Consider the following 286-nt stretch of genomic DNA (forward strand, 5'->3'; position numbering starts at 1 on the left):
GTCTGACCAGCAGCGGTTGGAAAAAGTTGGTATCGAAGGGGACGAGCCAGGATGGGACAAATTCCGCAGTGTCTCTGTGTGCATGCATTGATGAAGACGGTTCATAATAACAAACAAAATATGGCAATGTGGCAGCTTCCCGGAGGTGTTGGTGTTTATTTGTGCTTTAGAACGTAACCGCAGTGAAACAATCAGAAAATAACTTTTTATTCCTCCGATTCACTGGCTTTGTTCTTGTCAGCACCACTCTCTCTCTCTCTCTTTCTCTACATTCACCCTCTAGCTC

The sequence above is a fragment of the Poromitra crassiceps genome (genome assembly GCF_964638095.1).
Source record: "Poromitra crassiceps genome assembly, chromosome: 7".
Taxonomy (NCBI): domain Eukaryota; kingdom Metazoa; phylum Chordata; class Actinopteri; order Beryciformes; family Melamphaidae; genus Poromitra; species Poromitra crassiceps.